This window comes from Megalopta genalis, chromosome 1 (genome assembly GCF_051020955.1).
Source record: "Megalopta genalis isolate 19385.01 chromosome 1, iyMegGena1_principal, whole genome shotgun sequence".
NCBI lineage: Eukaryota > Metazoa > Arthropoda > Insecta > Hymenoptera > Halictidae > Megalopta > Megalopta genalis.
Genome location: NC_135013.1, coordinates 4,497,146 through 4,512,302, shown reverse-complemented (window position 1 = coordinate 4,512,302; position 15,157 = coordinate 4,497,146). Strand labels below are relative to the sequence as shown.

General features: G+C 39.8%; 1 protein-coding gene and 1 pseudogene across 1 annotated transcript in view; one reads left to right on the top strand and one right to left on the bottom strand.

Annotated features, from left to right (window-relative positions):
* Positions 1–15,157, bottom strand: part of Pdk1 (Phosphoinositide-dependent kinase 1) — a 1,509,859-nt gene that overhangs the window by 1,086,028 nt on the left and 408,674 nt on the right. The window lies entirely within an intron of this gene.
* On the top strand, positions 679–799 carry LOC143263830 (5S ribosomal RNA; annotated as a pseudogene).

The following is a 15,157-nucleotide window of genomic DNA, read 5'->3' as shown; positions in this document are numbered from 1 at the left end:
TTGCAAACTCGACCGCGCGAAATTACAATTTAACCGAGGCGCGCTGACTCGAAAGAACAATCTCGGAAGATTTCCCGGGGCGCGTTTCGCGAGCTTGGCAGAGAAATTAATAATCGTTATTAATATATTATATTAATAATATATAATTATTATATTATACATTAATAATAATCGTAATAAAATAATCAAGAAATTAAAAACTCGCCGGCTGAGACATTAACTGATCGTTCTTTCGAGGCGCGGCATAAATCTTGGCAATTTTGCAAAATTTAACCCTTTGCACTCGAAGCTTCACTATAAATTTAAATTAACCTTCCCGACTTGTGGTAATTCTATTTTAATGAAAAATATAATGATTATTATATATATGAAATTGAGTCTTGTGACTCACACAACAGTTAGACTTTTAACAATTCTTTGTTATTATAAACATTATCTTGGAACGTGGTATAACAATTTTAGTGGTGCAATTTTGCAATTTTGCAAGATTTAACCTTTTGTACTTTTTGTTTTCACAAGTGGAAATCTTTCCTTGGAAATTATAAATTATCTGCGGATGTCCTCAATGACCAAACCGCGTGTTCTGGTTACTGCTAGATTCATTGTTTATATTTGAGTCTTATCGCAACAGATACGTGTTGGAAGTTAAGAAAACGTAATTGTTGCCATCTTTCTTTCGCCAACGGCCATTTCACGTTGCAAAAGAACCGATTCTCGTCCGATCATCGAAGTTAAACAGCGTTGAGCGTGGTCAGTACTTGGATGGGTGACCGCTTGGGAACACCACGTGCTGTTGGCACTTCTTTTTTTATTTCATTATCAAAATTAATAAGACCGATTGTTCTTATTATTATTGCAACATGAAAACAACAACATAGTTTTTTTACATTTCATGCAACTATCATTGCTGCATCAATTATTCGATCGGCAAATCCGTTGCCTCTGGCACAAATATTACAATAAAATACCATGAAAATCCGAATCAACGTGTTATCTTACCGAAGCGATAAACCTTTGCGAAGCAATAAAAATTAATTTCTCATAGAGCTCCCTGAATCTAGCGTTAAAAAGCTTGCCAGCACCTTCGGCGCGGAACTCGACAAGTCAGGCGATTTTAACCCTTAGCGCTCCGAAGGCTCCGCTACGGAGACATTTGTCATTTATTCCGTAACTCCGAGGGCTCCGCTGCGGAGCCAAATGTTTTTAGCATACGTTATCATCGGCGTTAGCAATTGTTATCTGTAGTTAAAACGTGCTAAGTCTGTACCATTACGATTAAACCATTTGTTGACCTTTTCTATGGTTAGCAACATGGAGACAAATAAATATTACGATGAGAATTTAGAGCCGAGCGATACCGAAGACGTATTTGATTTTGAAGAGTTAGAAGACATTGTAGAAGACAATGTTGGTTATGATTCCGACACTTCGAGTAGTAGCAGCGAATTATACTGCCAAAGAGACGAAGAATGAGAATGATTGAAAGCGAAGGCGAAGATTCGTTGCAAGACTTGGACGAATGGCGTGATGTTACGGAAGAATTACATATTCCAGATAGAATACCTTTTAATGTATTGCCACAGGTCATTGGACCACAAGTTCCTACAAACATTGAACACCCAATACAATATTTTAAATTATTTCTCACGGACGAATTGGTAAATGAAATTATAAAGGAAACCAACGATTACGCAGAAAATGTTCTAAACTTGAAAGAAATATCTGGTAACTCCATTTGGCAAAGCGAATACTGCGACACTTGTCCAAGTAAACCCAGAATGCACAGGGGAGATTGTTACCAAAGATATCGCACCATGGTGAATTACAAAATTTAAAATTTATCTTTTATTTACAATAGGAAAATGTATATTTATTGTAAATGTCTGGCATTTTCGATGCTATTGAAAATGAGTACTTTGTATGTTTTACGGCCTTGTCCGTTTTTCAGGTAAGACGACCCTTGCGGCCCATCTGCAGGGCACGTGAGCGCTAAACGCGCGTCGACTCGAGTCGAGCAAATTTTGACTCGAAAGTCCGTTACACGCGGTGTGAGAGCGGATTGGTTATTTATGACGACTAAGAAATTTCCGACCCACAGTTTGCGTGTCTTCCGCGGTTTTTTAGTTAGTCGTCTGTGAGCAGCTTACGAGTACACTCGTTGTCTCTAAGCTCTTACGAGCAAGCCTGTATATTAGATCTTGTGTTTCCGTGTGTTCAATAAATATACTTTTACCTAAGACTCTGCCTTTAATTATTTGCAAGCAACTAATCAACATTTATAAAATATATAAAATCGAATGCATTCACAAGGACGTGTAATCTTTTGCGCTCAAAATAAGACTTCCTTGATCTCGGGTGTTCCGCTCCGAAAATGTGCCGGAGTTGCTGGTAGGCAGTACAGTAATGTCTCCCTAATTGACGCTCAGATTGTCCACAAAACTGGACAATTTGAGAAGAGGGGATACGATTATTCGAGCCTTTTGGCTCGTTTTTATAGTCACCGGTTGTTAACGATTATAAAAACATAGTGCAAAGCCGGAATAATCGTATCTCCTGTTCCCAAATTGTCCAATTTTCTGCACGATCTATAAGCGTCAGTTAGGGAGACATTACTGTACTCAAGAAAGGCGCGGAGCGCTAAGGGTTAAACGTTTCGAAGATACCCTAAGATAATAGATAAAACGAAGCCGACGAAGTTGAAAATGTTGCGAAGCATCGGAAGCTTTTCGAGCGAAAATGGAAGGCGCGCGTTGGACGAACCGCAAGGAAACCGAGCACCGTGCACGATGATCGAGGACAGCCGTCGACTTCGCCTATGAATTTCTGTCCGCCGCAGGAGGCTGGAGGACGCGCGAACAATCTGCACTCGTGTCCGAACGCGTCTGGTCGCCGTGCTAAAAATTGATCGAAAGCGTTCGCGACAGCGATTGCGTGGGCCCGGCAATTCCATACGCGCGGGATCGCCCAATAGAAGGCGAGGCCGGGAGAGGTTAGAAGAGGCTAGAAGAGGCCGAGTGGGGCCAGGTGAGGCGACGGCGACGACGGCGACGGGCGGCGCCGGAGAAGAGAAAGATCAAGACGCGTTCCGACATAATGGACGTCAATAATAGGAAGACTCTTCTTTGGCCCTCTTTCTCCGCGCGTCAAATGAACCGTCCCGACTCCAATATCCATGGCCGCCACTTAGTCTAGATGGCACTCCGCTTTGATTCCTTCTCTTCTTCGCTAACGATGTCCCCGGTCGCGTAATATTCTCGTCCTTTGACACGTTCCTTAGGTATATTAGGCGCCTTTTAGAAAACGCTTCTGCCCAGCCGAGTGTCACTTTGGCGACACGCCATCAGCCGCGTCACACCTCAAAGGTATCCGACCCAGCGGCCCCTGCCCGGCGACAAGGATAAGTGATTAAATTAATTTGCGTCTCTCCCTCTCTCTCTCTCTCTCTCTCTCTCTCTCTCTGCCTCTCTCTCTTTCTTTCTCTTTAGCAATTTCTGTTCAGACTTTACAACTCTCTTAGAAAACGCACGCAGTTGGCACCATCTGCGATTCGTGTTACCGTGGACGTGGGGCGAACTTTGAACTTGCCCGCCACGGCTAAATGTGTGGCCACAGCACCGATGCGTTTGTTTTAGCTGTTTTCTGCCATGCTCGCGGTGATAATTGTAAGTAGGAATACTGTAAATTCTCCGTGATTGTCATTTGGCTTGTAAACAAAAATTGACGATTTGGGAGATGGAGATATATATACGGTTATATGTATATATATATATTATATATTATATTATATATTATATTATATATTATATCATACATTATATCATATATTATATTATGTGTATATTATATTATATGTATATATTATATTTGTATATTGTGTATATATTATATATTGTATTATGTATTATATCATATATTATATTGTATATTATGTATTATATTATAAATTATATTACATATAGAATTGTTATATATATATATAACAATTATAGTTATTGACAATCGGCAACTACAAAAACAAACCGCGAGGCTCGAATAATCGTATCTCCGTTTCCCAAATCGTCCATTTCCATTTGCAATCTGAAGGACAATTGGGGAGAATTTACCGCGTAAAATTCTATTATGTTTCCTTGTAAAATTTCGCCCTAAAATATTGTATAATGTATATTTCGCTCGAAATAATATACTATATCGTTATGTCAGAAGAAAATTGTTTAAGTGAGGTCGAAGATGCTGTTTTCAGACAATTAGAAGACTCTGGAAATAGTGATAATTCTTCGGACCACGATCCTAGCTTTCAAAGCAACGTTTATTTATAAAATTTGCACCAACAATACTATTACGTGCAAAACATGTGAAGATCACGAATAAAAAGAATAATTTTTCTGCATTCTGCATTCATTTTGTTGCATTACTTATTCTTTAAGTGTATAATAATACACAATTATTAATGTATAATTATAATATATGAATTATAATGTATAATTGTAATATATAAATTATAACGTATAATTATAATATATAAATTATAATGTATAATTGTAATATATAAATTATAATGTATAATTATAATATATAAATTATAATGTATAATTGTAATATATAAATTATAATGTATAATTATAATATATAAATTATAACATATAATTATAATATATAAATCATAATGTATAATTATAATATTTCAATTATAGTATATTATTATAATATATAAATTATAATGCATAATAATACACAACTATTTTCAAAATATATATCAATATGGGTCCAAAAATACCCAGGCCCGACCGGACCCCGCCTGGCAGAAATCGGACGTCCAAGGATTAAAACAAAGTAATCAAATTCGTTTAGAAAAGTGCAAAAAAATCCCGAAGACAGACAACCAAAAGATTTCACAAACTTCTGTATTGCGGCCCGACAACGAACGTCGTGCGTTTTCCTGCGCGATTGTGTTCCAGTTAGGCGAACAGTTCAAGGAGCGTTGAAAGATGAGAAAGGAATCGTTAATTTTCGTAGAAACCAGCCGCGCGCGACCGGATAGGACACACGTACTTAATAACACAGCTTCTACGTGACCGCGATAATTACTCCGGGGAATAGAGGAAGCTGTTTTCCAGGAAACTCGGCCCGGGCCGGTCCTGTTCTTTATTTGATCGCCGGGTCCCTCTCTGTCCAGGCTCTGCTGCTCCCCGGCCTCATGAACGCGCCCCGTCCTCGCCTCCTTCATTTCCATAGAACGAAGACCTTGGTCACCGGCTCTCTCTCTCTCTCTCTCTCTCTCTCTCTCTCTCTCTCGGCTCTCGCGGTACCATCGGCAAGAAAAGAAAAAGGATACTCCTCGCGTTCTCTCTTTTTTCGACCGAGTCGACTCTCTGCCCGCTCCGCCCCGCTCCGCTCTCGGATTCCACTAGTAGCGCCAGACCAATAAATATCCTTAATTTCGGCCGATGTGAAGTATATTCTCGGAATTCGTGGCTGGGCCCCCGAATGCCCGCGCCGGACAAAGAACGCAATCTGCGGGGCCTTAGCCTTAGCCTTAGCCGCGGCGCGTTCCTCGGGCATCGGGCCGCTCCGAACAGAGAAAGAGGACGTCCCGTCGCCGGGCCCAACACATCGAAACATCCGAAACCGTTGATTCGGTTGGTATTAACCTTTGAACTAAGAGCACCCCGGGCTTGCCAACCGGTGAGCGGCTCGCCCTGCCTCCAGGTGAGAGTTCAACACCTTCGGGGACCTAGGATTTTTGTAATCCTTCCTTTTTTTTTGTTGAGGTATCGGGCAATCTATGATAAATGATAATCTATGGATATTGTTAACTTGAATATAATAATAATAATATAATAATAATAATAATATAAAAATAATAATGATAATATAATGATGATAATACAATATTGATAATATAGTAATGATAATATAATAATGATACTCTATGAACAACTTCGACAAGAACAATTTTAATTTATTAGCTCTCCTTTAAGTTGACTACCTAGTTAATTTAATGATATTGCCTAATATGGTAAATTCTCTCTAACTGACGCTCATCTTGCAAACAAAATTGTCCATTTTAGTGTAAAATCTGAGCGTCAATTAAGGAGAATTTACTGTAAATACAAATTTTCTTCTTCTTCTTTTACAACATTATCATAACCGAAAAATTTCTAAAATCATCATTTATATATTATATATTTTATATAACATATATTATATTAATAATATTATTAATATATATATTATGATTATTAATATTATTAATAATATATATTATGTTATATTGTATACATTATATTATCTATTATTATATAATTATCTATGATATTATTATAACCGAAAAACTTCTAAGATCATTATTTATATATTATACATATTTTATATAATATATGTTACATATTATATAATATAATATTATATATATTACATATTATATTGTATAATATTATATTAATATATTGCATATTATATTACATGTATATTATACATATACATATATACATAATGTATATAATTATAAATTAATATAACTAATGCCTGCAATTTAAAAAAGAACAGTTCGCCCATGACAATGAAAAGTCCGTCTTTAATTTCGATCCGATCTAAATCATTGACAGAACCGAGAAACGACGAGCCCGAAAAATCATGCTAGGTCAATTCGATCCTAACCGCAGCGACACGTCGCAGGCCACCGCACGCATCGGCTTCCCAGCGCGGCTCCTGCAGCGCGAAGAGATAATTAGCTCTCGGGTGTCTTCATCGATAAACCCGCCACCAGACCCGACCCGGGGGCTGAAATTTAATCCCGATTCTTCTTCCCTCCGTTTTTTGTTCCCATCGAGCCGGCCAACAACCGTTCCGGGGGCCCGCGAGCACGGTTCCGAGCAGCCAGGAACAACACAGTCGAGTACTTCTCTTCATTGAATCCGAAAGTCATCGAACCCCGCGAGTGCACTCGACGCGCTCCCCTCCGCGCCTCTCGGTTCCTCCCCCTCCCCGCGCCTCCTCGGACGCATCCCGGCAACTTCGCATCCGGGCGCCGGTTTGCGAAGTTTCGCGTACGAGTTTCATGCCTGCGTAACTCAAGAAACATCGTCCGGCCGGCCGCGCGGCCGCGCGAACTCCGATTCGCGGCGGGGGGTGGGGGCGGGGGGAGGCGAATTCGCATCGCGGCCGAATTAACCGCGCCGGCCTCGAATTCCCGGGTCTAGACGCGCCCTCGCGGTTCACCTGAACCGGTATAATGATCGCTGGCGAGGGACGAGCGATCGATGTTCGCCGGTCGAACGGCGACCGACGATTTTCTGCCGCGGAATCAGGTTTCCGCGAAAATTCGCTCCGTTGGCGACGCGTTCGCGACCGCGCGGAATACAGCAATGTCTCTCTAACTGACGCTCGGATTGTCCACAGAAATGGACAGTTTGGGAAGGGAAGATGCGATTATTCGAGTCTTGCGACTCGTTTTTTTATAGTTCTCGACAATTCGTAATTGTGAAAATGAACCGCAAGGCTCGAATAATCGCATCTCCTCTCCCTGAATTGTCCATTTTTGTGGACAATCTGAGCGTCAATTAGAGAGACAACTTTGACTGTACTCGGTTAAACGAGACATCTCTGTACATAAACAAGGCAAACATCTTAGCAACTAGGTTGTCGCTGCAATTAGTAGTAGTTGCCGCGATCGTTATCGCATCTCGACAAAAATAATGACTACACGAAAAGTTATGATAGTTTAACCGGAGCTATTTAAGTCCGCTCCGAAAATACCGAATGTTTTAGCACGATCGAACAACATCTTCGAACGAGACTTTCAAACGCGTCGTAAATTATCAATGTTAAACGCACAAAAAATTACGAGATTCATTTTTGAATGATTAGACGCTACGAAGTGTCAGATCTGATCACTTTTATGAAACACCGCAGTAATGTCTCTCTAATTGACGCTCAGATTGTCCACAGAAATGGACAATTCGGGTAGAGGGGATACGATTATTCGAACCTTGCGGTTCGTTCTCATAGTTTTCGAATTGTCAAGAACTATAAAAAACGAGCTGCAAGGCTCGAATATTTCTGAAAAGCGCTTCAGAAATATTTTGTGCAGTGGCATATCGCGGTTTCAATGTTGCAGAAATAAAGCAGTTTGCGTATTTGCACGCTTTTTGTTGATTGCCAGCGAATCAAGATAGTCGTATAAATGTTTCCGATGAAGTTTGCTGGGTGCCTGATATACTTATAGACTTGTAGGCGGTAGTGCTGGTAACAATTGTGTTGGCACGGTTGCGATTGCTTCGTGGTATTGCGACGCTAAGGATTGTCCACAGAAATGGGCAATTCGGGTAGAGGGGATACGATTATTCGAGCCTTGCGGTTCGTTCTCATAGTTTTCGAATTGTCAAGAACTATAAAAAACGAGCTGCAAGGCTCGAATAATCGTATCTCCTCTTTCGAAATTGTCCATTCTTGTGCATAATCTGAACGTCAGTTAGGGAGACATTACTGCATTGTCATCTACAGTAAATTCTCCACAATTGTCTTCCCCAGCTTGTAAACAAAAATTGACAATTTGGGAAGAGGAGATATGATTATTCGAGCCTTGCAGCTCGTTTTTATAATCGTTGACAATTCGTGACTATAAAAACAAACCGTAAAGCTCGAATAATCGCATCTTCTCTCCCCAAATTGTCCATTTTAGTGGACAATCTAAGCGTCAATTGGAGAGACATTACTGTACCTCGAAAATTGCATAAAATTAAGGTACCCTAATTAAAGTTAACCCTTCTGTAACATGGTGGATAGGTTTCTAAAAAGTGCTGTGAAAGGGGGGGTGGAGTTACGTACTGAAAAGTTATTAAAAGCAAACATTTTCTTTTTAATTCCATACAAGGGAATGTTCTGTTCTAGAACGTTGCTCTTTCTATGCATTCTTCGCGATTTTTTCGAACGAAGTAGGAAGACTGTTCCCTACCGGATTGACACACGTATATTTGCCATTGTTCGGAGTATACAATGTATTTTTTTTTGAGCGGAAAAATCTAAGATCGTACAAGTTCTAGCGTCGTGAATGAAAACGTTTCTTAAAGAAGGAATTCACTGACGTCGACCGAAATAAATGAGATTATTTAGAAGGCGCTTTAAGGCGGCGCTTTGAACTTCGAATTTTACATTTTTAAAAATGTGAATAGGAGAAAATAGGAACGATTTGAAGAATTTTCGTGGTAGGTTATTGCTAAATAAAAGATCCGGTCCATCTAAGAGAATATAAACGTAAGTTTAAGCTTTTAGTTTGTCAACTTTTTCAGAGTAAAAATCATAGAAGATAACGAAATTATTCGTGTGCTTCCACGAAAGATTTCCCCCGATAAATTTAACAAGATTGTGCTTTCGTTATACAAAGTCGAATAAAAATAAAAATCGTTACACTGCTGCGAAATTGTACAGGAATATAACAAATAAAATATTTTGTAAGTTTAAGCTTTTAGTTTGTCAACTTTTTCAGAGAAAAAATCATAGAAAATAACGAAATTATTCGTGTGCTTTCCACGAAAGATTTCCCCCGATAAATTTAACAATTGTGCTTTTATTATATAATACAAAGTCGAATCGAAATAAAAATCATTGCATTGCTGCGAAATTGTACAGGAATATAACAAATAAAATATTTTGTAAGTTTAAGCTTTTAGTTTGTCAACTTTCTCAGAGAAAAGATCATAGAAGATAACGAAATTATTCGTGTGCTTTCCACGAAACATTTCCTCTGGTAAATTTAACGGGATTGTACTATTGTTATGCAAAGTCGAGTCAAAATAAAAAATCATTGTATGTGAAATTGTACAAAAATATAACAGATAAAAGATTTTACCTTTTCTCGCAGAATTACCTTGCATTATGAAGGCGAAAATAATAATAAAATAAGAAAAATAAAATAAGAGAAAGAATATAAAAAAGAAAATAAAAATAAAATACTTAAAAAGAACCACCATCTCGACGCGAACATTTAACGTCTATCCACGTCATCCGAGTGCAAAGGGTCAATCAACATTCTCGATTCTCCTACGCGAGACTTAAAAAGAAATCGAGGCTGCCTGGAACGAACGAAAATTCTGCTTTTACGTCATCGAGTGATCGACGGACGTAAGAGCCGTCGCGGATAAGCGGTTGATCGTCTCGTCTCGATCGCGCGGTGCGCCGCAAGACAATTTTCATCGCGTTAAGTAGCAAGAGCTGTTCATCGAACGCTTCGGGATCCATCGACGATCGAACCGGGCGAAAAAAATAAAAGCGAAAGCGAGGACGGCCCGCGGGGGTTGGAGACGCGGGGATAGGAAATATGCACGAAGTTCGTAGTCTTCCGCGTAGCAGCGGGGAGAACCGGAGGAGAACCTCGGCGAGGGTGGCCGAGGGGGGAAGGGGATTCATCCCTTAGTAGTCAGACGCAGGCGTCCACCGTTCACTGAGTCTGACGCGCAGCGATGGGAACGATGTCCTCGCGAGTGCTTTAATTTGCGAAAGAGAATTTTTGCTTTAATCCGCAAAGAGAACCCCCCCCCTCCCCCCGGGCTGAATATCTCACGTCGCAAAAAGAACGCGGCTCTGCTTTTTATGCCGCCTGAAAAAAACGCATTAACGTGGCAATCGATCTTCTCCGTAAAATAATTTCGATTGTCTCGAAACTGTTCCAAAAGTCTGTTCGCTTTTAATTAATAGATTGTAAGAAGCTATTTCCGTCTTGTCGAGACATTTCAATTTAATTTAATTTATTTTAATTTAATTTATTTTAATTTAATTTATTTTAATTTAATTTAATTTAATTTGGTGTAATTTAATTTGATTAAATTTTATTTGATTTAATATAATTCGATATAATTTAATTCGATATAATTTAATTCGATATAATTTAATTTCATCTAACTTAATTTGATCTAGTTTAATTTGGCTAAAATAAAATTTGGTTTAATTTAATTTGTTATAATTTGATTTAATCCAATTTAATTTAATTTAACCCCTTGATATAGCATTTTCTTCGCAGTTATTGCGATTAGAAATTTTTCGACTGCAATAATATCTTAGAAGGGAACGAAAATTGATGCGTTTTGCGTGCCTAAATTCACTTGAATTTGCTTAAATATTCACGTCAAGGGATCAGAATTTTATTCCAATTTCAAAAAAAAACAGAATATAAATTTTCTCGTCGAAGTTCGGCAACGGGTTAATTGAATCTATTTGTTGTGTAACTTTAGTTGACCCTTTGTTACAGAAAGTATAATAACAGCGAGTACACGAATACGATTGTATAATAAAATAAAATAATAACAACAAAAGTAAAAATAATATAATATAACGATATATTATATTATTGTATTAAGTATAACAATAAAAATAGTAACAATAATGTCGATAACATTAACAATAACGACAATAAGAAATGCGAACGAAGTAAAGGAATTACAAAAGAAGAGCTCGAAAGAATGGCAATAACGAACGGCAATAAATCAAGCAGCGAATCTTCATGCAAAATAATAACTGTCTGCCACGATTGCAAGACAAACGAGCCAATATTCTCTTTCTTCCTTCAACAATCTTAATAGCCTGAAATTAATAAATCAACGCTCTTCGTTTCATTTAACCTTTTACCATTACGAATTTTCACCGTTTCATTTTCGCCGTAAAATTCGCAATGCGGCGATAACATTTAGAAAAATCAAAAAGAAATCGAGACGCTTCTCAAAGGATGACCTCGGCGTGTTTAGCTCGAAAATCTGAGGTCCCCGTATTGGTGCTCGCTAACGAAGGCAAAGAAACCGAGAGACAAAGAGGGTGGTCCTCCCGGTGTTCGATGCCGAGCGATTTCCAAAGACGGATCCCGCTTCTTCGCCGAGAGGGCTGTCCCTTCGCCCTGCGAGCGAGCGGAAACGGCCTCGGGGAAGTTTTCTGTGCAAGCAGAGAACGATTTCCATTTCGTTTAACGGCCGCTGCGCCACGGGCCGCCCTGATTTCTTCGCCCCCTTTCGGGAATCCCGAAAGGGCGGGGACCGCTCGCGCTCCCGTCTCTGTTTATTTACTCGCGCGCGCGCGCGCGCTCGCCCCCGTCGATAAATAAATGAGCAACGGGGACATTCGGCGAACTACGGCTTGTCCATTATGGCGAAGGTGACTTCTGCTTTCGAAGCACGCAGGATTTCTGCATTCTATTTTTTCTGTTTCCTTTCTACGCAACAACACAGTCCAAGCTTTCTGAATCTGTTTCGGTCGACGATTACGTTGAGATTCCGGAGGAACTATGAAAATAGTGAAACATCTGGTCAATATTCGTTTGGACGTTCGTTCGGAACATTTAGCAATCTCTGCTGTAAAGTATAATATATAGTAAATATAATAAAGTATAGTATATATAAAGGTCTAGACAGTAATTTTGGATATAAATTAATTTGCCTAGTGTTCGTTCATTTGCGGCAATTAATTTAACATTGCATGAAATGTTGGGGAATAAATGAAAGGGCCAGCGATTGTCTGTACCTCGTTTTCATCCTAATGCCATGTACAGTCACGTAGAAGTCATGCAAGAATGATATATTATATGAAATATATATATATATATATATTTCGAATCGCAAGTATAATTAGGATTATTGTCAATTCTCAGTAAATATATATATATAATCATATAGTGTAAATATAATACGATTATTATATTATATATTATATATTATTATATTTACACTATATAATTATATATATATACTATCTAATAATCGTATTATATTTATACTATATATATATATATATAATTATATAGTGTAAATATAATACGATTATTATACTATATATTATATATTATTATATTTACACTATATAATTATATATATATATAATCGTATATGCTGTAAATTTACTGAGAATCGACAATAATCCTAATTTACCCGGCGATTCGAAAAATAAATGGCGGTTCTAGCAATTTCGTTGTCCCTTCGATCAAGCGACTTAAAGCTCCGTTAAACGTGGAACCAGTTGGCCTAAAATCGCATAGAAAGATCGCATAAAAATTTCAAATGCAAAACGCCGTCTTAAAGCGCATCTTCCCGTTCGCTCGCTCGCAAGCTCTTCCGACTTCGACATAAAATGTGCCGCTGCAAAGGTGGACCGCCAAGACGCTTCCCGGCGATCAGCAGCGTCGGGACACCAGGGTAGAAAACAGGTGGCCGTGTGCAGCGAGTTAGGCGTGCTAAGTAGACCGCCGGTGGCGCGGAGTTTCGTCGGCCGTTCGTTCCGGAGAGATTAATTTAGGTACGTAGAGCCGGCCGCGATATCGGAGAAAGAACGAGGAAACTTAGGGCGCCGAGATAAACATGGTAGATTATACCTGTTGCCCGCGATCCCCTGTGACCGCAAGCTCTCGCAGCCATAAATTCAGAAAACCTTCGGAGCCTGTATAAACTCTGATTTAGGACCTTTTCACCCCTCGACCCCTGGCCTGCTACAAATCGGTTTAGGCCTCCGTTGCGCGGACCTGTTCTCTTGATTCTTCTACTTATTCTTCTTCTTCTTCTTCTTCTTCTTCTTCTTCTTCGCGCAGTATTTCGGCTTCCTCGAAGCCATTTCCGCTCGACCTTCGCGAATAAAAAGTGCTCAGAAATGTACTTCGACCTCGCGCTATTTGGTTGCTGGGAAATCCAGTACGGAGCTCTAATCGGCTTGGCCGATTTTAGGCCGGCTTTTTGTATTTTTCTTGCGCTGTGAAAATATTCTGTTCTTCGATGACGAACTAGTTTCGCAGTTTCGTTGATCTTTCAGCGGCTAGTGGAAATTTTTGTACACGGAAAAAATAGAAATTGCGCTTGCTGCAATTGATTGACCATAAGCGGATGCGCGGAGAAAGTCGCCAAATTTATGATTCGATTTTTTGTTCTGCTCATACTAAGCATACTAAATCCATTTGACTCGTTATAATTGCTAATGTGAATATAAATTTTAATTGAACTTTAGAATAGTGTTCATGTATAGTTAATTGAAAAAAATAAAACCACCGCACTTAATATCAACTATTTCTACAATTAATTCACTTTTCATAACGAAATTACACAATTAGATTTAGAACTTAATTTTAATTAGAACTTAGGCCACTTGTCAGCTAAGAGGCTCGAAGGGTTAACAAAAATTAAGGGTTAGAAAAGGGTTAAAATTAAGGGTTGAAAAATTGCCGTAAAATCGCTCGGTTGCTCGATTAAACAGTCTTTTCAAATCGTCTTCGCCGCAACTACGCTTCTGCTCGCATCGTCGAGCGGAAATAACGTTGAGTATCAGCCGCTGTCGTTTAATTTTCCAGCACCCACCCCCGCAGATATCGAGTCCGGCGCAGCCCGCGTCGAATAAAGTTTCCCGAACGCGAAATATTATTATCGCGTCCGTGCGCGCGATGAATATTTTATCCCGAGTTCCTCCGCGCGCGGATTTTCGCCCGTTGCGACCGTTTAACATAAAATCACAAGGAACCCGGAGTCGTAGGGGGGCGGGGTAGGAGGTATTATAGCGCGAGAGCGACGCAAGAAGGCTCCGGACTTTCAGATTCGTCCATCGCGCGTCAACCTTTCCGAAATAACAGACCGCGGGGCGCGCGGCTCTTCCTCCCTTTGCGCGAAGCCGCGAGAAGCGCGGGGGTGCGGGGCATGCAAATGTTACGGGGCAATTAGCAATGCAATCACAGGGTCGCATAATTAGCGGGCCCGCGGAAAATGGCGGCTCGGCGTCCCGGAAATTCCGCGACAGTCGATCCATTTTCAGGAAACTTCGCGTCGACTTCGCCGCGCGACGGTTCTCGCAAACTCGCCGTTTGCCACGTTTTTCGCCTGAAATTCGATTCACTCGACCGTTCTCGATTTTCGGGGTACGGTAATCACGGCCGCAAATGTTCGGAGCTTGGAATCAAAACCGGCGAATCTGAGAATACTAAGTCGCGATTTTCTTCGGGCCTCGCGGCTCGTTTTTATCGTTATTATTCCGGAAACTCCGTCGACCTTTAGCATCGCGATGTAGCAATAAATTTCATAGGCCTATGGAAATAGGGGAAATTCACAGCAACCCGAAATTTGGCATTTCTGGGAGAAATTACTATACATTGATTTCGGGCGCGATTCGTTTTAATTCACAGATCGCGGATTTTTAAAAACGAAAAATT